This window comes from Cupressus sempervirens, chromosome 6 (assembly GCF_028749045.1).
Source record: "Cupressus sempervirens isolate cs-2001-9-10 chromosome 6, ASM2874904v1, whole genome shotgun sequence".
In the NCBI taxonomy this organism is placed as follows: Eukaryota; Viridiplantae; Streptophyta; class Pinopsida; order Cupressales; family Cupressaceae; genus Cupressus; species Cupressus sempervirens.
The window spans coordinates 702,764,777-702,788,333 of NC_143123.1; positions in this window are offsets into that span (position 1 = coordinate 702,764,777).

A 23,557-nucleotide genomic window follows, 5' to 3' on the forward strand; every position below is an offset into this window, starting at 1 on the left:
CTAGTTGAATTCCCTGGAAAAAGGCTCAAATTAACCATCCTAGTCATAGATATCCTTGCCAAATATGAGATGCTCCTAAGTAGAAAAATTATTAAAGACTTGGGTGGGGAGGTAAGATTAGATTGGTCTTAGGATACTATTCTAATTGGGGATAAGAAAGTTATGCTTAAACCTGAAAGTAAATCCAAATACATGATCCTAGCATCTAAAGATCCTAGATCCCATATTCTATATATTGAAACTAATTTTGCTAACTATTTTGTTTCATCCAAGGAATTAACAGGTTCAAGAGAGGTGTCTGAAGAAGGTTTGTGGACTTTGGAATTTGATGACAGTTGTGCTTCAATTTGGTCAGGTGCTTGAGTTGTTCTAATTACACCTTTAGGCGAGATTATACCTAAAGATTTCAAGCTTGAGTTTGAGAACACAAACAATATCACATACTATGAAGCTTTACTCCTAGGTATTGAAAAAGCTAAAAGGAAAGGAGTTAAGATGTTAAAAGCTAAAGGAGATGTTGAACTTGTGGTCAAACAAGTATGAAATGTCTTTGCTGTGAAGAACCCTAGGTTGAGGCACTATAGAAATAGGGTTTGGGATGAAATTGAAGGTTTTGAAGCATTTTCCATAGAGTATATGCCTAGAGAGTACAATACTAGAGCTGATTCATTGGCCAAGTCAGCATCCCTCATGATTCCTCATCCATATTTTCAAGACAATGTCTATATGATTGAATTGGTTCATTGTCCTAGTGTACTTGATAATGCAAACTCTTGGAAAGTTTTTGACAATGATGCTCAAATTAATGCATTCCTCCAAGGGTCAACACCATTTCAATCTCTTCACTTTGAGGGTTTTGACTCTAGGAATTCTAAATTTCCTTTGAATCATGAAAATGGTCCTGAAAATGGGCTCATTCAATTGAAGGGAAATCACATCCCTAAAGGCCTAGTCACATTGGAGTCACTTTTTGATCTAAGGGATTGTGTTTTTAGGTAAAATGTGAGAGAGGTAGAGAAAATTTTAGGTGAATGTGAAAAGGAAAATATTGGTTTAGAAGATAATCCTAAGTTGGTTAAAACTTAGGAAAATGTTGCAATGAGTCAGAAAGAAATAGATTCTTGAAGTTGTTGAACTAGTTTGGCAATGTGTTTGCGTAGTCCTATGAAGATTTGAAAGATTTTTTCCAAGGGAAATTCAAACATTAGATTCCCTAAAAACCAACTTGTTCCTTTCCATTAGAAGCTTATAAATTATAATCCAAAGGTGGTTGGCACAATTTTTAAAGAGGTGGATAAGATGTTGAAAACATGCATAATTTATCCCATTCACCACTCCACATGGGTGGCCAATATATTTCCTGCTTGGAAGAAGAGTGGTAAGATTAGGATCTGTGTTGACTTTAGGAATTTGAATCAAGAGAGTCTAAAGGATAATTTTTCTCTACCCCACATGGATCACATTGTGCAAATGGTGGTTGGCTCAGAAATAATGTCCATGCTCAACAATTTTTTTGAGTATAATAAGATCAATGTGGCCTCAGAGGACCAACATAAAACCCCTTTTACCACACCATGGGGAATCTTCACATATAGTAGGATACCTTTTGGGCTTATTAATGTAGGCACCACCTTTCAAAGGGTGATGAAATCCTCTTTGGAAACCTATTAAATAAAATAATTGTCATTTACCTAGATGACATGATAGTTTTCTCAAGAAGAAGGAAGAATCATCTACATGATCTAAAGTTAGTTCTTCAAAGGCGTAAAGAACATGGTACCTCCTTGAACCCCAAGAAGTTTTTTTTGTGTGTTACTGAGGGAAAGCTCTTAGGCCATCTAGTGTCAAGAGATGGGATCGAGATAGATCCAAAATAGGTTGAAGCTATTTAGAAACTATGTCTCCCATCTAATCGGAATGGTATTCATTCATTCTTTGGCCAAATTAATTTCTTAAGGAAGTTCATACCTAATTTTTCTAAAATGACTAGGCCCATCACTTATTTTCTTAGTTAGAAGCTAGTTTTCAAGTGGAGTGAAGTGGCCATAAAAGCATTTGAGGAAATAAAAATTGCCATAGCTAAAACACTGATTCTCACTCACCTATTTTATAAAAAAAGATTTTTATATCCATTGTTATGCCAATGAACACAAGATATTTGCAATCCTATTTCAGGAAGACACAATAGGCTCTGAAGTCCCCATATCTTTTATGGGTGTACCACTAAAGAGGTATGAGTTGAGATATTCGCTGGTAGAAAAGCAAGCCTTCTCATTTGTTAAAGCAGTAAAACACTTTAGGTGTTATATCTTGCATTCACATTCAATAGTTTTTGTTCCAAGTCTAGCCATGTAAAAAGTATCCTCACACAACAAGAAGTGTCTATCAATAACATAGCTACTTGGGTGTCGAAAGTTCAAGAATTTTATCTTGAAATAAAACCTACCAAGCTAGTAAGAGACCAGGGTTTGTGTAAGCCAATGGCTGATGGTAAGGAGGATATTATTGAAGATAACCCATGTGCATTTCTGGTGGGCCTTAAAGATAATTGGTTTTTAGACATTGCTTATTTTCTTACCTATGCTAAATGCCTTGAACACCTCATTGGCAAGGCAAGAAGGAACCTACAATTGAAAGCTACCAAATATGCCATTGTTGACAATGTGCTTTATAAGAAAGGTCTTGATGGTATATTCTTGATATGTGTAGAAAAAGATCAACAAGAAAAATTACTTCATTCTCTTCATAATGAAGCTTGTGGTAGACATTTCTCATCCATGCTAACAACTTTCAAGATACTGAGGAATGAATTGTATTGGCTAGGAATGTTTGCTAATGCGTACAAGTGGGTAGGAAAGTGTGTGAGAAGTGTAAATTATTTGCTAGGAAACCTAGACAAGTTGCACTACCTCTAAAGCTAGTAGTTATTGATAAGCCTTTTAAAAAATGGGGCTTAGACTTTATAGGGCCTCCCAATCCAGCCTCAAGTGTAGGTCACACCCATATTCTGATAGCTATTGACTACTTCACCAAGTGGGTTGAAGCAATATTTTTAAAAAAGACTACCTCTTAAGTGGTGAGTAAATTCTTAATGGAGAACATTTTGGTCAGATTTGGTGTACTTTAGAAACTAGTAATTGTTAATGCCTAGAACTTCTCCTCAAAAGAACTACAGTTTTTTTTCTATGATAATGGAATTCACCTTTCTCATTCTTCTAATTAATTTCCACAAGGAAATGGTTAGGCAGAGTCTTCCAACAAGACCCTAATTTCAATTATGAGAAAAATGGTGAGTCATAATGTGAGAGATTGGCATAAAAATCTGTTTGAATTGCTATGGGTTGATTGGACTACTCCTAAGAGAGCAATAAGGATGAAACCTTTGGAACTAGTATATGATGTTGAAGCATAACTATCTCTACCATTGGAGTTGGCTACAATCAAGTTGTAAAAGGTGATTGAAGATGAAGTGTTTCATAATTCATTAGAGAAAAGAATCTATTATCTCATGAAAATTGAAAAAGAAAGAGAAAGAGTAGTGGATCATATAACTACTCATCAGGCATTGGTTAAGAAGGTCTTTGACAAGAAATCTAGGCCTAGGAGTTTCATGGAGAATGGTAAGGTATCGCTAATAGATAAAAGAAGAGAATTGAGGGGTGTACATGGAAAATTTGAATCAGTTTAGAAAGGGCCTTTTGAAATCAGTAAGGTTCATAGAGAAAAATCTTTTAGACTTAGGTACGCTATGGTATAACAATTAGGATTTGAAGCATTTCCAGCTTTAGTGTCTTTTATTTTTCTTTGAAATTTTTTTGTGTCTCAAGTTAAGTTCCTTTTTTTTTGTGTCTTAGGTTAGGTTATTTTCCATTTTGTTAGTGTTAGTGCAAAACTAGAGATATTTGAATTCCTTTTTCATCCCTAACAGTTTGAATCCCTAGTCAAAGCTAGCTATTACCCATGAATGGTCTTCATTTATTTCCATTACATGGTCATGGTATTTTAAATCCATTAAAAGAAGGCCTCCTATCAAAGTCCCATTGTGAATATTAACTATTTCAAAATTCATTGTTTTCAAGTAATTTCATCGAACAAATTTCTGAACATGAACATTGAACACTTTGTTCAAGGTTTAAGATTCATAATTTCATCAATTTTCTTTGGTCAAGTTGGGAAGGTCATTCATCCCAAAGGATAATTTTGCTCATTTTTGAAGTTGAACATGAACATTGAACACTTTGTTCAAGGTTCAAAGTTCACAAGTTCATCTTTATGTTTAGTCTTTGTTGTTAAAGAGCATAGTTTCCAATATAGATTGACTTCTTAACTTGAACATTGAGCTATTTTGTAGTTCAATTGTTAATGTTCACTTGGTTAGAAAGACTAATTCCTTTGATGCCATGTGTCTAGGTTGACAGCTTAGTGAAAGTGCAAATTTTTATCGAAGATCTATGGAAATATGTGTATTAATTATGAGTTAATAGTAATGATGACAAGGCATGTCATGACATGTGTAGTGCCTGAGTGAGCTTTTAATTATTGTAAATACTTGTCCCATCATTGGTCTTGTTAGCCATTCACACACTTAAAGTACAAGTTTTATGTTATAAAAGGGAAGCTACCTCATTTTCATTCCTTTCCATTCCCATTTTAAGTAAAGATTATTTTAGTAATGTGAGGAAATATGTGGAGGTAGCTTAAGCATTCTTTTCAGAAAGATTGCATGCACTTAGCATGGTTATTCTCTAGCCCTTCATTTCCAGGTGTCATTTCTTTCTTGCATTATCTTAAGGGCTATGAATTCTTTTTGTATTGTTTTGTTCTAGTGAACTTTCTCACCATGGCTATTGCATTCTGCCCTAAGCTACCTGATAAGGTTAAGGAGTATGTTATCAGTAGTGTCCTGCCTAACATTAAGATACATTCCTTGCTAAAGAAGATATGGGTAGACTATTGGCTAGATTTGTAAACCAAAAACCTAGTTCCATATCTTAGAAAGTCTTAGATAATGGTCTATTGAAAGTGTCTACATTTCCCAAAGCTTTCCCCTCCCTTGAGTTGGTCCTATCATGTAGAGATAAGAATGATACAATCAAAGAGTGTATCCATTCTTTTAATGGTGAAATCCTAGTATATGGTAGCCGAGTTGCTATAATGGGTGCCCTGAGGATCCCTCCGCATGAAATTTATGAGGACTAGACTACTAGTTCTTCCTAAAAATAATTCTCTAGGATGTCATTGAATTTAATAATACCATTGCAAATGGTTGGCTTTCCAAATTCTAGAGAGGATGTTCCCACCTTTAACATCCATTGATCGAAGACCACATGATCATGAGATTAAGGATGTTATTACACTGTTGAACATAGGCAAAGGGAACCCATATTCTTTTCATTACAAGAATTAGATGTACTTTTTCATCCATACAATCTTGGGAGAAGATAAATTCATCGATTGGGTGGATATCATAGCTACTAGGATGCAAGAAGAACTTTCTCAAGCTTCTAGAGTTTCTAGTTTTTATATGACTTCCTATTTCTTTTATATCTTGGCTTGTGGCTGAGAATGGAAGGATTTACCACACTCGGACTGGAATCCAAGAATGTCTATTAATGAGTATTATCCCCTCTTGTAGAAGAATAAAAACCCTAAGGGTTTCAAAATAGTTCAAGACACTTTCCTAGCTAAATTGTTGTTTGAATTGCAAGGGAAAGAGAATGTGAGGTTGATAGAGGAAGCTGATTAATTGATTGATATTTACAATAGTTTCTTTACTCTATTTTCCAAATTCACCTACCTCAAGATTAGAGGATATGAAAGAAATCCTCTAAGGTTACCTCGACACTTCTTGGATCTTGTTGTTTTGATCAAGATATGTAGACAATTGGTGGAGGTTGATAAGAATTGTAAAACCCATAAAGGTTTTGGTTAGACCTTCCCTATTGAACTCAAACATTACAAATGCAAGACAATCCAAGATGCCCTTAAGCTTAAATATTAGATTAAATCCATGAGCCTATCAACTTATTCTGCTAGACCTAACTTTGATAGTCAAGAGTTTTCCCTAAGGTACTCTAAGCTAGGTTCCTTTGCTCTCAATGTTCCCCATTTAGAACATTTTTGGCTAACTATCGATGATTTTGAGGTTAGGAAGAGGCTATGGTCTAGGTTTTCATTGGCACAAATCAAACATTTCAATCTCCCACTACATACCTCTAGGGTAATCGAAGAAGAAAATGAAGAAATTGTTGACCTAACTTACATTAAGAAAGTAAAGGCTTACCCATTACCATAAATTGAATGGAAAATTCTAGAATAGGATGACCTACATATAAGAACCTTTACTATCCTAACTAAAATAGAACAATATCTCATAATTAAGAGACAGTCAAAATCAATAGCTCATAGTGTTCAAAAGGTTTATGCTAGTTTTAGTTCACCCTTAGTTATTCCTGGTACTAATGAAGTTGTTCCTTCTCCCACTATAGGAAAACTAAAGTCAAGACTTGAAATTGAACACTTTTCTCAAGGTTCAATACATCACCCTCCTTCTATCAAGTGGACCCATTCTCATAGTAGGAAGAAATGGGAACAAACAAATAGCTTGAACGAAACCAGTGATAAGTCAGCAACAATTGATCTAGATTTAAGAGAAGAAACTTTAGTGGGAGCCCCAATTGGTGAAGTGGAATAGGGGAATCAACAAGTAATAGAAGGGAATAACTCTTTAAGTGCAATGGCATTCAATTCATCACCCTTTCTAAAAACCCCTCCTCTTAAAGAGAATCCTTCTATCTCTAATTAGTTTGAGCTGTCTATTAGTAAGAAAAGGAGCATAGTGTCGAAAACTCTCCCAATGGGTGATATGATAAGAAAATATCTTGTGAAGACTCCTAAAGTCAAGAATAGGAAAATATTGAAACTATCTTGAATATTGATGAGAATATAGGGCAGTTTGTAGTAGAAGTAATAAAGCCAATGACTGAGAAGGGTATAGATGAAATATAACCCCAAGATTATACACTTGAGAAATCCATCCTTGGCCCTACTTCCAAAGCAACATATATGAAGCTATGGAGCATAAGGAACTCCAAGATTTCTTATCACATATGGAAAGATCATAGGGATAAGCAAGAGCTAAAGCAATCACTATGAAAAATGGCTGGATATATTCACAAAATTCAGAGCCCAAATGTAGAAGCCCTTCCTACTACCATTTCTGTCATCAATGTTGAATCTCCCTGAATATGAGTTTTACTAAGTAGGTTAAAAGAGATCATTCCACTTCCCAAGACTATGGCAAGTGGTTGAATGCAGTTCATGCCCAAATGACCAACTATTTCTATCACTTTATGAATACAAATGCAAGGGTTGATAAATTAGTGACTATTCTTAAGTTAGAGATGAATTCATAGGAATCTAAAAAGATTAAATGGGATGAGCATGTCATTGAAATTTTAGAGGTGTAGGAATATGACATTGATAGATTCCTAAATAAAAATTTAGAAGCCAAGTCTGATGCTGATTTTCTATTCATCGCTAGAGCTAACCTGGAATGGAGGAACATAGTGATTGAACAGGGATCAGAAGAATGCTTTGAACTACTAAAAGAAGTAGGGCATCTAAAATAATTCTTGGGGATTGATATTAAATGTATTGATATCAAGATTATGGAGGATGAAGATCAGAATGAAAAATCCTCGAAGGAAGTGGAAACAATATTTTTCTCCAAGATTAAACTATTGAAGGAAATGAATGAAGTCTCAATCAAGAATTTAACCATTTCCACCAGAGAAGATTCCATGATGATCATCTACACTAATCATTTGGATGTACAAGATAAAAAGCTTGTTCATATTGGCATGATTATGAAGATGTGGGAGCTTCGCTTAGAGCATCTTGGTGTCTCGTAACAATAGGAGTTGGTTGGTTTCCTTGTAGTGCACAAAAAATGGAAAGAAAGATGTGGTGGTTGTTCTAACATCCAAGACCCTCATGCCAATATCAATGATACAACTGGATCTTAGGAGATGATTGAAGAGCCACCCACATAATTTCCCTTTTTTTAAATTAGCTTCATTTTAAAATTCTTTCTATTTAAACATTTGGAATTCCTTAAGGAGTTACTTTTTGAATGAATTCAAAAATCCCTGCATGGCTATAAATGTGATGTTTTGATCGATCTAAAGGGTTGGCTCTCTGGACTTAGTATCTTTCTTTTGCTAGTAATTTTATTTTTTTTCCCTTTTTGTGAATGAATAATAAAGTTAATGATAATAGAATTGATCATATGGTTATTTCTTTTGCATATGTTTGATAATCGTGTGGTTGTCTTGCTGGGTGATGGAATTCGTGTAAAATCCATACGTGCATAGATGTTATTTCATTAACTACATTGAGGTTATATTTCATTTTGTTTGGTTTAGTGAGCTTGATCAAAAATCTGGAATTTTTAAGCTATGTGTCATATGACATGTATTGAATGGTAATTGCTCAATTTGCAACATTCTTTTATGGTTATGAGAGGATGTTTTCATTTTCCTTAAGTTCTTTCAGGTCAAAAGAATGACTGTTATAATTTATTTATAATAAGAATTGTATTGAAAAATTATTGTAGAAGGGAGTTGTGCCTTTTAAACATAGAGAATTAGTGCAATTTATCAAGACTCATTTGTGGTGAAAGTTATTTTTCTTATTGATATAACATTAAATAACTAGGAGGAAAAACTATTCACTAACACATAGCTTGGAGGAAATATTGATTGTGTAGATTGCAAAGATAATCCAATCCCTAACTTGGGTATGAAGGAAGAGATTTGTGTCCTTGGGTATATTCCATTGGTTCATAAAGATTTCTCCATCAATTAATTTGCATCAACACAAGAATTTGTGCATGTCAGATCACTTGGTTAACTATAATTGTAAGAAATATTATAGTAGTCGATGCTTAGTTTTTTAGCCTTATTTGTGAATATCATTGATGGTTTTCTTTGATAGAGTCAACTTTTCCAATTCATATCATTTTTTTCATCACTAAGAAGCAAGACTTTTCCTCATGTTTGGTAATGTCTTTCTTTTGTTAATCTTGTTCAAACTGTATTGCATAAAATTGTAACCAAGATTATGCAAACCTCAAATTATGAACATAACAATGGAGAGTATGTTTGGTATGCTCTTAGGAACACAACAATGGATGAATCTCTTGGATATGTGAATGCAAATGGAATATGTACCTAGACTAGATGATATCAAAATGACATAATGATGATGCAATGATAAGAAATTCTAATGTTACCTAATAATTGATAATGACCTCTAATGACTCCTAACCCTTGCCGGCTCTCAAAAGCTTGAGACATGACATCTATTTAAAGTAGATGGAGGAAGCATCTAGAATGTGTTTAGAAGCCACTAGGAGATAAGGATAAGGATTGACAAATAAACACCTTATCTCACATTCTAGATAGATGGATAAGATTGATGAGGTGGCATGTGTGTGTAGAAGGTTCCTATGGTGTAGACAACATGTGCTTAAAAGATATATGGACCCATGTGATGACAACTCATATGAATGCACATACTTCTAGGTGGTTTGGATAAAGATTAAATTAAATGAAATTTAATTTAATCAAGGTCTAGAAGAATTAATGGGAATATGGAGGATTTTAAATAAATAAAATTTATTTAAAAAAGGAATATGTGGAGAATCATGTGTTAATTTAAATTAACATATTAGAGCTAGGAGTATTTAAATTAAATTTAAATACTTAGGTAAAAATGAACCTATTTAATTAAAATAATTTAATTAAATAAGTAGAGGAATGTGACTAGTATTAATTAGATTAATATAGTCATTTAGGACGATTTTTGATGTCTACATTTTGCCCCTCTTTGATGTGATGTCGGCATGACATCATATCAAAGAAAATACAGGTTGACCTAGAGAAGATAGGAGAGGACTGGTGACAACGACAAAGGAGAAGGGTGATGGAAAATGATAATCTAAATGCAACTTAACTACATGAATGCAAGAGATTCAATTGTGTTCATATGGAGAGAAAACCTTATTTTAATATTGCAAGAGGAGTTATGCACCAAATGCTATAGAAGCATAGATGACAAGATTCCTTTGCATGTATTAGACTCTTAACACAATGGATGTAGGTTTCAGAGTCATGAGGGAACAAATAACATATACGCACTGGAGAGGTCTGGGCACACCCAAAGTCTTTTTAAGGAGCTTGGTGCAAAGTGTGCAAACCCGTTGCCCCTAGTGAGCAATGCATTAACATAACTTGAAACTTACATAGATGTGCTAAAGAATCATGAAAATAGATCATATTGCAAAATAACATGTGCAATCAGGATAAGCCGTTCAAATGATACCAGGATATGGAAGATCGAGGCACACTGGGGGAGGCTATCACTGACACACAAAGATAAAATTAACAAAAATACATTATGACTAAGTAGTCATTCAATTCACCATGCTTTCCATGAACCTGATAAATTTGTTAAATTTGTTAAGCCTGTGTAGGAAGGATTCATCCTGTAAGGAAAAAACTAATTGATTGATTGAATTGAAATGAGATATTTTTGATTGGTTGCTGGCAATGACAGTAAAATGAATGATGTTATCAAATCATTGAGTCTAAATGTGGATTTGTGTAAGCTTTTTTGCAATCACTATTTGATGAGGTTGGTTTTACGGATGGAAGCTCAATGTAATGAGAATATGGATAAGATAAGATAATGGATGAATTGAATTGGAATGGAATGGAAGGAATTGATTATGAGAATAATAAATATTCTGTTAGAGGAAAATGTGTTGAATGGAAGACTAGAAATTTGATCAAGGTAGATGCAAATAGAATGAAGGAATTGATTATGGAAATGATGTGAATGAAGTGATTGGAATAAGAGAATATGATGAGATTAGAGGATAAATGAATTGATTTGAATAGATTGGGAGACTTGGATTGAATTTGATATGAATGAATAGATAGAATGGATAGAACTGCATTGGTTGAATGATTGCAGAATAGACATGAATGAATGTGGAAGATTTGAATTGAATTTGATATGAATGAATGAATTGAGACCAATGAAAAGGGAGAACCATGGTATTTGTAAATGGATAGGAAGGTTGGGTAGATATATGAATGGAGGAATAATATGGATGACCAACGGATATAGTGTCAGATAATGGGGAACCAAGAACCATATTTCAAAGGAGTGACCAACAATGCCCCATTCCAAGGATATGAAAATGGAAGGAAATAATGATGGGGAAGGATTGCATGAAAATGGACAGATGGTGTGAAAGCTCGCATATGGAGGAAGAAAAGGCATGTGCTCTTCTTAAGCATGTATGAGCATTTTTGTTGTTGTGCCTCTAGTATTGATTATTAGCATGGGTATGAAAGTGGAATGAAGGAATGCATGAAAAAGGGATAATGATACGAAGGATATTGGAGGAGGGATAATTATATGAAGGATATGGATGAAAAAGGGATAATGATATGAAGGATATGAAGGAAATGCATGATAAGAAGTGGATGAAATGAAAGGGATAACCAAGATCAAGGGTATATGGAAGAAGGATAGGCGTGCGTAGGATTATGGATGGAAAAGATATGAATGAACATGAAAAGAGGATAGGAATATGTATGCATATGGATGGAAAATGAATGCATGAACATGAACGTGACAAGGACTATGGAATGCAAAATAGGGATAACATGTCAAGATCAAACATATGGAAGAATGTAGGAAGTATATATTATAATGTATGGATAATGGACACCAAAGGATAATGAATAGTAAGATGGGAGCATGAAAGGATATGTATAGAAGGTTTGTATGGATAAAGCGCAAGGGAAAATGGAAAGTGTAAGTCAAGATCAAAGATGGGAATGACGATGGATGATAGATTGAATATGGAAGATAGGTAAGAAAGAACAATATGGATGGAACTTGCCCCTAGTGTAGAGTGCAAGTGGAAAAAAGGGAAGTTAATGGATAGGTAAGTGAAAGTGGAAGACAATGAATACATAGTAGGAAAATGAAGGGAGGACTCAAGCATCTAGGTTTATGGATGTATCCCTTGATATTTATGCTTCTTTAATTTGTTTATTATTATTTTTTGTTTTCAAGGAATTGTTGATATGTTCTCGTAGATGTTGATAGGGTAAGGAAAAGAATGCTAAAGTGAATTGGGGAACAGAAGACAATGACCTATGAAATTTTTTGGATTAAGGGAGTTGAGTAGGTAGGAGGAAGACATGTTTGATGGATACTAGGTTGGAAGACTTGTGAAGGAAGTGGAAAGATCTTCATTGGCACACACCTTGAAGGGTGGTGGAAAGGAGTAAATTGTGAAGGATGTGTAGGAGAAAGTTGGAATTTTGGGATATAGGGACCCAAAATGGATGAAGGAGATGATAGAGTTGGGATGACGGATTTGGGTGTATAAGGACCCAAAATGGATTTGGAAAATGGAGGTTGGGAGAATTTATGAAGGAGGGAGGCCTTTGGATTAGTAGAATTGACTATCATTTGGAATCTTTCTGTTAGGAACCTGTGTGTTCCTTCTGTTTATTTTGTTAGAGTAGTGTTGTTGGACGCATATGCTTTGTAAGTCGTCCCGTGAGTATATTTTATTATCCCACATGCATAGGTAGTATTACTTTTCTAGATCGTACCCAGTATATAAGAATAGGTTGAGGCCCTTGATGGGCACGGACGAATTTATTGTATTGAGCTTGCTCAAAGGAGGTTACCCCCTCGAAGTGGCCTGCGATCAGTAGATTCATTCTGAGTTCTGCTATCACTTTGTATTCTGTTATTTCGAGCATTCTCACGATATTGCTATAAGGAGGTTCTTCACATCTGGTATCAGAGCACTCTCTTGGGCTCGCTGGGTGGAAATTACATCAAATTTTTTTTTCTCTGTCGTGGCCTTCAGGTTCCTCTCACTTCTAATATCTCTTGTTATTGCAATAACTCTTGTCAGTTGTTCTGTTTGTGAGTGAATTTTTCTAAGTCGACTGTTCAAAAAAAAAAAAAAAAAAAAAAAAAAAAAAAAGAGTAAAAATTTTTCTGTTTTTTAGTCGTAGCTTCCTTGTTTGCTTTCTGTTTCTGCTCATACTTCCGCAGAACGTCTGCAATATCATTTCGCATACTTCCTTCCTTGGCGACCCAACCCCAAATTTTACATATCAAAGCCCTAAATCCCTCATTTATCTAATTTTAGGGTTTGCCCTATCTTTTTCACCTCTCATCCAATCGCCACCAAACTGAGCCACAAGATTCAATTCCTCATTTTGCTCCCTTATCCCTCTTGGACTGTTCGCCTCATTTCGCCTCCCTACCCTTGAAACCCTCATTTTTCTTTTTCCCTTGTCCCCAGATAGTCTCCCACCACCCGTCGAACACCCATTTCCTATATGAGTTTTACCCCAATCCAAGTTTGCCGTAACTAAAAAAGTTTTTGTTTCTCATCTTCTACCCATTCCACAAAAAAAAAAAAAAAAAAAAAAAAAAACCTTGTTTTATGGTTGTTACGCGTACAGGAGCAAAAATCATGGAAGAGGAAATTGCATCCCTCAAAACCAAACTTCAAGATCTGGATGACAAAATTCTGGGTCTTAACTTTCAGCAGTCAGCCATGAGCCGAAACCATTCAGGAGATACTGGGTCCTCTTCTGGCAATTTCCGTGGACCAAAGCTTGATTTTCCACGCTTCGATGGTTCTGATCCGACTAGATGGATCTATAGGGCAGAGCAGTATTTCAGCTTGCATAATACTTTGGATAACCACAAAGTCCCCCTTGCATCTTTTCATTTGGAACATGAAGCTCTTCAATGGTTCCGTTGGTACATCAAGGCTAATGTAGGCCCAACGTGGAGAGAATTGTGCACCCTCATTTTGGAGCGCTTTGGCCCTAGTTCCTTTGATGATTTCACAGGAGCACTCACTAAACTGCGTCAAACAGGCACTGTAAGAGAATACCAGACAGAGTTTGAAAAATTAGCTAATCACACAGAGGGCTTGTCTGATGAATTCTTCCGTAGTTGTTTTGTCAGTGGTCTGAAGGATGCACTTCGCTCAGAAGTCAAAATGTTTCGACCTACTACAATGATGGAAGCCCTTGGGTTGGCTAAGTTAGCGGAAGACAAGATTAGTGCTCTACAACGCTCCAGATCTAATTTTGTTCCATTCAGAAATACAGGTTCTCACAACCCTCCAGTCATACCAGCTCCCAGAACTACTCCGATCAAGCACTTGTCTGAAACAGAGATGCGAGTCAGGCGAGACAAAGGGCTTTGTTATAATTGTGATGAGAAATGGTCTCGGGGCCATAGATGTGTTCAGCAAAAGCTCTATCTCTTGGATGTGGATTCTCCACCGGAACTGGAAGAATATGTAGATGCTCAGGAAACAGTGGATGATGAGGTTGAGCCTCACCAGCCTGAACCTCCTTCACCAGAAGCTCCACCAGAGATATCTGTCCATGCTTTGGCAGGAGTCACTACTCCACAAACCATGCGGGTCCAGGGTTTCTTCAAGAAGATCCCTCTTACTATACTCATTGATTCTGGTAGCACTCATAACTTCATTGATCCACGAATAGCCAAACAGGCTGATTGCTTTATCCATCCCTGCTCTAGCTTTGAAGTCATGATTGCCAATGGGGGCACTTTACCTTGTAAAGGGAAATGTCGCAATGTGCGTCTCTCTATTGGAGATTATAACATGCACTCTGACATGTTTGCCTTACCCTTAGGTGGCTGTGATGTGGTTTTGGGTGCCCAATGGTTACGCACTCTTGGCCCCATTCTCTAGGATTTTGCTGAACTTTGGATGCAGTTTTCAGCCGAGGGGCACCAACACACTTTGAAAGGCTTACAACCAGGGTCTCTCAGCATCATTAGTTCACACCGTATGGAAAAACTTCTTAAGAAGAATTCACATGGTGTCATCGCTCAGCTCCATTCCATTCAGATGCAGCCATCAGCAGTCTCTAGCACTCCTGCCGATCTCCAACACATTTTGGACAAGTATTCTGGTATATTTGCTGAACCTGTAGGATTACCTCCTTCTCGTCCAGAGGACCACCGTATTCAGCTCCTTCCTGGCAGTGTTCCGCCCAACATCAGGCCCTACCGCTACCCATTTCATCAGAAGACCGAAATCGAGATACTTGTCCGTGACTTACTGAAGCAAGGTATTATTCGCCCTAGTACCAGTTCCTTTTCTTCTCCAGTTCTGCTTGTTCGCAAAAAAGATGGGTCATGGCGACTCTGCATTGATTTCCGAGCACTTAATCATCTCACTATAAAGGACAAGTTTCCCATTCCAGTTGTTGATGAACTTCTTGATGAACTTCATGGGGCTCATTTTTTCTCCAAGTTAGATCTTCGTTCTGGGTATCATCAAATTCGGGTTAATGAGGAGGATATACCTAAAACTGCCTTCCGCACACATGATGGTCACTATGAATTTTTAGTCATGCCCTTTGGCCTCACGAATGCTCCTTCAACATTTCAGGCAGTGATGAATAACATATTTCGACCATACCTCCGAAAATTCATTCTGGTCTTCTTTGATGATATCCTCATATATAGAAAAACTTGGGCTGAGCATCTCCATCATCTGGAGCTTGTCTTGCAACTTCTCTCTGATCATCAACTCTGTGCAAAACTATCTAAATGTGTGTTTGGCCAGGAGGAAGTGGAGTATCTCGGGCATATTGTTGCACACCATGGAGTGCGGGTGGATCCTACAAAAATAGATGCCATGAAAACTTGGCCGCATCCTAAAACTCTCAAGAGCCTTCGGGGTTTTTTGGGGTTGACTGGCTACTACCGCAAGTTAGTCAAAGATTACGGGAAAATTGCAGCACCATTGACAGCTCTGTTAAAAAAGGATGCCTTCTCCTGGACCCCTGTTGCTGAGACTGCATTTGAACAACTGAAACAGGCTATGTGCAGTACACCTGTTCTCGCGATGCCAGATTTTTCCAAACCCTTCACTATTGAGAGTGATGCTTGCGGCAATGGATTGGGTGCTGTTCTCCTGCAAGATGACCATCCTATTGCGTTCACTAGCAAAGCCCTCTCTGGTAAGAATCTAGCCCTCTCTACTTATGAAAAAGAAATGATGGCTATTTTGCATGCTGTACAGAAGTGGCGGCCATACCTCTTAGGGAGTCATTTTTGCATCAGAACCGATCACCAAAGTCTGAAATACTTCCTGGAACAATGGGTATCCTCTCCTACACAACAGAAATGGGTCAGCAAACTCATGGGGTATGATTATGAGATCACCTACAAGAAGGGTAAGGAGAATATTGTGGCAGATGCTCTTTCTCGCACATTTGATAATCAAGCTTCCCTTTCCGCTATTTCTATGCCCATTCCCAATTGGTTAGCTTCTGTTCAGCAGGGCTATGACAGTGACTCTTCTTTATCTCAAATCATTCACCAGCTAGCCAATAATCCTTCTGCTATACCACATTACTCTTGGGATGGTGCTTCTCTTCGATACAAGGGTCGGCTAGTGCTTCCTCAGAACCCAGCTCTACATCAGGCTATTTTTTATGAACTCCATGCTTCTCCTTCAGCAGGGCACTCAGGCTTCCTCAAAACTTATGAGCGAGCAAGGAGAAACTTCTTTTGGAAAGGGATGAAACAGACGATTCAACAGATGGTGGCTGAATGTGATACTTGCCAATGCCACAAGGGTGAAACGACCCTCCTTCCTGGCTTGCTTGAACCATTGCCCATCCCTACACGGATTTGGACTGATATTTCTATGGATTTCATTGAAGGGCTTCCTAAATCCGGTAGCAAGACAATGATCTTGGTTGTGGTTGATCGTCTCTCGAAATATAGTCATTTTTGTGCCCTCAGCCACCCCTATACTGCCTCCTCTGTTGCACAAATCTTCATGGACCAGATATTTCGTCTTCATGGACTCCCTTCTTCCATTGTCTCTGATCGTGATGCAACTTTTACCAGTCATTTTTGGACTGAACTGTTTCAGAAAACTGGCACCAAACTGAAGATGAGTTCGGGCTATCACCCACAAACTGATGGTCAAACTGAAATTGTCAATAAATGCTTGGAAACTTATCTTCGTTGGTTCACTTCCGAACAGCAACATCAGTGGGCCAAGTGGCTCCCTTTAGCTGAATGGTGGTACAATACCTCTTACCACACTGCCTCTAAAATGACTCCATATGAAGCAGTCTATGGTCAGGCACCTCCAGTGCTCCTTCCCTACACTCCCAACAGCTCACCAGTCCAGGCAGTTGACATAGTTCTCCGCAGCAGGGATCAGATTCTTCGTACCTTATAAAATAATCTTCACATGGCCCGTAATCGGATGAAACAGCAAGCAGATCAACACCGTTCTGAGCGCTCATTTCAAGTTGGGGATATGGTTTTTCTTCGTCTACAGCCATACAAACAATCCTCCCTAAAGCTGAAAGGGCGTCATAAGCTGGCCCCAAAATTTTATGGGCCTTATAAGGTTCTGCAGAAGATTGGTTCAGTTGCTTATAAACTGGAACTTCCTCCTTCTTCCCGCATTCATCCAATCTTTCATGTTTCTTGTCTAAAGAAAGTTCTGGGTACCACTGTCAGAGCACAAACTACTCTCCCTGAAATGGATACGGAAGGATCCATTATCCTGGAGCCGGTGGCAATCATTGACCAGCGCACTCGCCAGCTTCGCTCTCGCTCCATCTCTGAGGTCTTGATTCAGTGGCATGGCATGCAACCAGAGGATGCTACCTGGGAACCCCTTCTTCAGATTCAACAACAATTTCCACACCTTAAGCTTTGAGGACAAAGCTTTTTTCTAAGGGAGAGGGGATGTTAGGAACCTGTGTGTTCCTTCTATTTATTTTGTTAGAGTAGTGTTGTTGGACGCATATGCTTTGTAAGTCGTCCCGTGAGTATATTTTATTATCCCACATGCATAGGTAGTATTACTTTTCTAGATCGTACCCAGTATATAAGAATAGGTTGAGGCCCTTGATGGGCACGGACGAATTTATTGTATTGAGCTTGCTCAAAGGAGGTTACCCCCTCGAAGTGGCCTGCGATCAGTAGATTCATTCTGAGTTCTGCTATCACTTTGTATTCTGTTATTTCGAGCATTCTCACGATATTGCTATAAGGAGGTTCTTCACACTTTCCTTGAGATTCATTGCTACATTAAGTAGCTTTGGTATCCACATAACTTTTGCACTTTTTATTTTTAGCCTTTGTGGCTTTTTGATTGCATTTTGGATCTGACTTTTCTTTTCTTGGACATGTCGCTTAGATGGGACATGTTGATCCTTACGCTTTTGTGGATTTTTGACTTTATTTTCTTTTTCTTTGGCATCCAATTTGCTTCCATTGGCCATGGTATGGGTGCATGAAGGTAAATAATATGGAGAACATATGGAAGGTGAACGTTGGAAGGAATTCAAGGACATGCGCCTTTGTTGATCTTTACTAGGACTATGAGGAGATAAATTGGAAAATGTGAATAAGGTAGAAGGATGTATATAAGGACCTAATATGGAAGGAAGGGAAGAAGAGTTTGATGATGGAACATAAGGACCTAGAATGGATGGACTATAAGAACCTAGAATGGATGGACTATAAGGACCTAAAATGGACTTGGAAGATGAAGGAGGAGAAGTTTTAGGTGTGGAAGGAAGAGTTTTGGAATTGAAAAAAGTGGAAGGTGTACCAAAATCTTGAGGAATTATTTTTTTAAGGGGATACTTAGTATTCTCAACGCAAGATGCGAGTCTAGGTGTATGGGATTCATGAGGAGATTGGATAGGTGTGATAGGATCATGTGAAGGAGTAGGGTTATGAGGGGGATCATGAGGAATAATAGGAACATGAGATGGAGAGGGATCATGAAATATAGATGAAAGGGTGCATTGATCTTGACTTGGAAGAGGATCATTGAGTGGAACGAGTGGATTGTGAGATGGAATATGTTCATGAGATGGAATGGGGGGAGTGGAACTATGAGATGGAGTACTTTGATCTTGACACAAAAGAATATCATATAGCTCAAGGAGTGGATCATAAAATGGACTAGAATCATATAAGGACGTGGAAGGAATGGAATCATGTGGTGAAAGAAGATCATATAGCATGGTAAGTGGATCATCATATGTGGGCGTGGAGGAAATGGAATCATGAGATGGAGTAATTTGATCTTGACATGGAGGAGTATTAGTGAATGGAGTGGAAGAAACTTTTTCATGAAGGGGAATATATATGGATGCTAAAGTTGGAGATGGAATGGAATCAGTAATGTGCGTGGTAGGTGTAATGTCTTGATCTTGATTAGGAGGGGAATTAGAAGATGGACTAGGAGGGATGGATGAATCTTGAGGGATAGTGGAATGATGGGATGGTGAAGTGCTCAGATCTAGAGGAGAAGAGGAATCAATAACATCATGCTTTGAAGGAAGGTCTTGAGATGGAACTGGAGGTGTGGCTTTGGGTGATTGGCTCACATTATGCTGAATTTTCAATCTAGCCAAAAGTGATGTGAAATATCCTTGATGAGGTGGGGATGACATTGTTGGAGGCTTAGGAGATGATGTTGTTGGAGAATTAGGGGATGATGTAGTTGGAGGACTAGAGGATAATGTTATTATAGGATTAGGATTTTGTGGAGGTGGAATAATGGATAAAGGATTTTGATTAGGTTCATAGCAAGGGGGATTACATGGAGGATTAGGATTGGATGGGACATGAGAACTAATGCCTTTGAAATATGAGAGATAATTTTTCATTTCCTCCATTTTCTTGGCAAGGGTATTTACGTATGAGGTATTATGTGGGCCGTGAATGGAATTGTATGGAGGGATATGAGAGCTAGAAAATGAAGGACACATAGCAAAGAAAATGACCTTTTCCTTCAGACTTATTTTGTCCAAGAGTGTATTCTTTAGTTCCTCAATTCCTATGGCGAGGTCATTTATGATGGAGGAATTATATTGGCTATGGATGGAATTGTCTACAGATGAAGGATAAGGAGATAGATTTCCCTTGTCAAAGGTAGGAGAATGATGAACATGAGATAGATTAGAATTGAAGTGTTGAGAAGGAATTTGATATGGAGAAGGTATGAGACCATGTTGTCGTTCAATATTGTCAATCATTGGAAGAAGTGGATTTGAATCCATGGATGCAAGATGAAAAGTGATGAAAAGATTTGAAGAGGGAATATGAACTTGGAATTAGGAGCTTTGTGCTGATTGGACTTTGATTTGATTTGATTTGAAATTGATTGCACTTGATATGATTTGATTGAATTTGAATTGATTTAATATTGATTTGGTTTGGATTTGGATTGGATGAGGGTTCAATTTGACTTGATAAGAACCCTATGATAATGTAAACAAAGTGAATGTTTGATTTGAATGAAAGTCCAATGATAAGAAAATGCTCCTATGTCCGAAGTAGAACATGTGATGTCAAATAGAAGAAGACGTGAATGAAGTTTTTGAAAGATTGATTATGACTTGGATGACTGAATTTGACAAGGGATTGGATTAGAAGAATGCTGTTTGAAGGATCGAATTAAGAATGCATGATGAGCTTGACTAGGGAAATTGAATATGAATAATGATGAATCATGACTAGGATGGAGATTAGGAATGTGATTGAATGACAAGGAAATGATTTAGATAAATAAAGAGGATGAAGATGTCAAGCAACATTTTGAATGATGAAGAAGATATGTAAGAGGGAACGGTGTCTTGGATGGAAGGAATATGTGACATGAAATGATTTGGAATGATGATTAAGAAGAGGTGTTTTTTTTTGTGTTTTTGAAATGTTTTTTATTTTTTTGGATTGTTTGAACTTTTATGATTTTTTTTGAATTTTTAGGTTTAATATGCAAAAGCAAACAATGAAATATGTACAATACAAATGTGTTTCAAACACTCCAAACACACCAATAGTCCTATAAGGTTAAACTAGGCTGTACAAGGCTCAACTAGGGGGCGTCCTCGATATACGCAAGGTACATGAGGCCCAAATTTGTAGATGAAAGGAAATACTGCCACACAATCGGGGGGAGATGGTAACCAAATCTCCTCCTTCACTTCCCAAAGGTATAAAGTTCTTTGGGGCTTAGCCAAGAGTGAAAATATTACACTTCCAAGAGAGGTGTCTTTCGATTCACCTCCCGATTTTTATACTCTGCTAGAACACTGAAGTTGAAGTCGTCCCAAGGGGTGATGAAATCCCCAAGAAGGCCTCCTAATAAAATGAAAAATAAATCCACTTATTTCTTGTGCACCCAAGGTCGCCCAAAGGCGCGAGGGGAGAGAACAAGTGGACTTGGGGTTTAAAAGACACTTGTTCGTTATCCACAAAAAATTAAGTTTGCTACTCTAATTGAAGACACGCGTGTTTAAAATGCACAATGTTCGTTCAATGTTGCAAAAATCAGGCACACGAAAAACAATTTTTTTTTTTAGTTTTTTGAATGTTTTGATGAAAAGGAAAATAAAAAATAAAGATATAAATGCCTTTATGCAAAAAATAAATTTGATTCTAAATAAAAGTAAAGGCCTATTTGAAGGAAATAAAAAGCAAAAAAAAATTTAAATTTTTTTTTTAAAAACCTAAACTCGCACTATTATTATTATTATTAATAAAATTGGCTACATAGGAGCAGTGGGAGCATTGAAAAAATCCACTACATGGATATAATTATGATCCTCCGCAAAAATGTTACTCGCTATCACAACGGGAAAACATAACCAGACTTAAGTAATGTCTACAAAGTTGAATCTCTCAGAGCCGAGACAATTGCACGGTCTCGAGAGTTCACAGAACCATCAGACTTGTAAAGGAAAAGAAAAACACAACAAATAACCAGAAGATGCCACCTTGAACATGAAAAGAAAGAAAAATGAGGGGTACCCTAGTGATTCCTCCTCAGAGTTGTTTAAGATCAACCCTATGGAGGGGAACGACGTGAAGTGGGTGCAGCATCTTGCAGGACAACTTGAGCACCTCGGACAGGTCCACGAGGTGCTGCTCGTGTTGAGCCCAGTGGAAATGGTGCATCAATTTGGCCACCCAGAGGTGGACGGTGGAAAGACCTAGAGCCTTTCTAGGGTAGACCCGATGAATAACATGTTGGAGAAGAGGGTGAGGGAGGCAGCAGTAGCGGCTGCGAGTTGGTTCAGGTGTCGGCGGCGGCGGGCAATCGCGAGCAAAAGAAAAAGGTGGTGGCGGCACCCTCAGGCCGCGACCGCGGGAGGATGCTGGGGGGCTGCGCAGCGGCGGCTGTTGGGTGCTACTGTGGTGTCGGGGTGGCAGAGCTATGCACGGGTGACGGAGAATTAGGGTTCAATTTCAGAGAGGGAGCCTAAGAAACGGCTATGACATCCAAGGAAGGCAGCAGGTGGATCGAGCGGCGCGATGGCCGCAATGAACGAGAGGCTATTGGTGGCGGTGGAGGAGCTTAGGCAGAGATTGGGGCCGCGCCAGGCAGCGATTGTAGGAGATAGGGGTGCAGGGAAGACTGCAAGGAGATGAGAGTGTGGGCGGTCAAAGATGGAGACGCAGGTGGAGGATGGTGGCGGCGACCGCAGGCGGACAGTGCAGGGAGCGGAAAAGGAAGTAGCGGCAGTGGGGATAGAGCCGTAGGGGAAAGGGCCGACCTTGAAAAGGGTTTTAAAATATATATATATATATATATATTTTAACTCATACAATAAAAGAAAGAGTAATTTTTTTTAAAAATAAATTTGTTTATTTTAAAACAAACTATATATATAAAATAAGCAAAGGAATTTTTTTTTTCTTTTTAAATAATGAACACACCCTCTAATAACAAGATAAGATTAAAAGAGTAAAGGAAAATGCTTTTTTAAAAAAAATTACCCAACAAAGAAGAACAAGATATAGGGTACTCACCTCATGCGCTCCAAAGATGGTGACGGACCTCGTGGCTTGATTAGACGCTCCTTACGCAAGTTAATCTCCAACCGCAAGCCTCCAACCTTAGCTTGAACCAATTTGAACCCGTGAAGTGGGTCCCACCAGGCGTGCCAAAATGTATTGCATAAAATTGTAACCAAGATTATGCAAACCTCAAATTATGAACATAACAGTGGAGAGTATGTTTGGTATGCTCTTAGGAACACAACAATGGATGAATCTCTTGGATATGTGAATGCAAATGGAATATGTACCTAGACTAGATGATATCAAAATGACAGAATGATGATGCAATGATAAGAAATTCTAATGGTACCTAATAATTGATAATGACCTCTAATGACTCCTAACCCTTGCCGGCTCTCAAAAGCTTGAGACAGGACATCTATTTAAAGTAGACGAAGGAAGCATCTAGAATGTGTTTAGAAGCCACTAGGAGATAAGGATAAGGATTGACAACTAAGCACCTTATCTCACATTCTAGATAGATGGATAAGACTAATGAGGTGGCATGTGTGTGTAGAAGGTTCCTATGGTGTAGACAACATGTGCTTAAAAGATA